Source organism: Elephantulus edwardii, unplaced genomic scaffold (assembly GCF_000299155.1).
Source record: "Elephantulus edwardii isolate Elephantulus edwardi_28Jun2011 unplaced genomic scaffold, EleEdw1.0 scaffold00065, whole genome shotgun sequence".
NCBI classification, from domain to species: Eukaryota; Metazoa; Chordata; class Mammalia; order Macroscelidea; family Macroscelididae; genus Elephantulus; species Elephantulus edwardii.
Window position 1 is genome coordinate 1482783 of NW_006399815.1, and position 2013 is coordinate 1484795.

The following is a 2013-nucleotide window of genomic DNA, read 5'->3' on the forward strand; positions in this document are numbered from 1 at the left end:
TTAGAATTGTGATTATATATAATTAAAAATGGCTCCAGGAGGTGACGGCATACCAAAGGACATAGTTCAACAAACATGCTGCCCTGGATGTGCTCACTAAGTTGTGCCAAGAAATCTGGAGGACAGCCAGCTGGCCAACTGAGTGGAAGAGATCACTATTTGTTCCCATTCCAAAGGTGACATGACAGAGTACGGAAATTATTGAACAATATTATTAATATCACATGCAGGCAAGATTCTGCTGAAAATTATCCAAAAACGACTGGAGCAACACATCAACAGAGAACTGCCAGATGTAAAGGCTGAGTTTAGAAGAGGTCGTGGTACTAGGGGTATTATAGCTAATGTTAGATGGATCTTGACGGAAAGCAGAGTGTACCAGAGGACTATCTATCTGTGTTTCATTGACTGTGCAAAGGCTTTTGACTGTGTGGATCACAACAAGCTGTGGATGACTATGAGAAGAGTGGGAATCTCAGAACAATTGATTGTGCTTATGTGAAACCTGTACTTGGACCAAGAGGCAGTCGTCAGATCCCGCAAGCTGCATAGTATTCCATTCATGTATATGTACCATAATTTCTCAATCCATCCGGTTGTGGTTGGATATTTGGGCAGTTTCTATGTTCTTGCGGTGGTATGAACATTGGTGTTCCTTTGTGCCTCAGTTCTCATTTTCTTGGTGTATAATCCAAGCAGTGCAATAGCTGGGTCATATGGAATTTCTATGTTCAGCTTTTTGAGGAAAAGCCAAACTACCTTCCAGAGTGGTTAGAGCATTTTACAATCCTACCAACAATGTATAAGAGTTCCTATCTCTCCACATCCTCTCCAATATTAACTACTTGCTGAATTGATGAATGGAAGCTTCTAAAAATTAAATCCCTGTGTGCATCAAAAACTTTTTTCAACAAAGTGAAAAGAAAACCTATCAACTTGGGGAAAAACAGTTGGCAATACAATTTCAGACAAGGGTCACATCAAATGTTTACAGAACCCTACAGGGTCTCCACAAGAAAAAGACTGATATAACACAATTACAAAATGGGCAAAAGACAAAATGCAAAGAATTTTCACACAAGATATTCAAATGGCTAACAGACAGGTGAAAAAATGCTCCAGATCACTGGCAGTAAGAGAAATGCAAATCAAAACCACAGTGAAACACCATCTCACTCCAGTAGCCATGGCAAAGTTTAACAGGATAGAGATTCTTCTTGAGTGAAGGTAAGTTGGGCTTTTCTGTGTCATCAGGACCTGTTCTATCAGCATCTTCCACCCTACCATTTAGTTAAATTTCTGTAACTTACTGAGAGGCAGTGGTGATTCCATTTTAGAATTTCCACTTTCCATATGGAGACTCAGATTTTATTCTTAGCCAATGGCTTCATGCACAGTTGGCACACATCCATCAGTGCAGCTTTGTGTTGCTATGATTCTGAGTACTCTTTAGTGGGATATCCAGACTAAGGTAGAGTAGGAAGAAAGGCCTAGTGATGTATTTCTGGAAGTTGTTGCTGTTATTAAATGTTATGAGTCATGTACAACACATAGCAACTCTATGAGAAACAAGTCTGAACCCTGTCCTATCCTGCACCATCATTACCATCACACTTGAGACCATTGCCGCAAGCAGTGTATAAATCCATCTCATTGAGGAGCTTCCTCTCTTTCATTGACCCTCCATCTTCCCAAACATCGTGTCCTCTCCAAAAAACATCTTCTAACATGCCCAAAGTATGTGAGACAAAGAGTTACCATTCTTGCCTCCAAGGAGTACCCAGGCTGCACTTCTTCTAAGACATGTCTGCTTGTTCTCCTGCCTATTCATGGGCTATTCAGTAATCTTCCCCAACACCACAGCTCAAAGGCATCGATTTTTCTCCTGTCATCCTTATTCATTGCCCAGCTCTCAGATACATAACAGATCCGACTCATAGCGACCCTATGCACAACAGCCCTAAACCCTGCTCTATTCTGTGCCAACTGCACCGTCTCTGACACACCCATCCC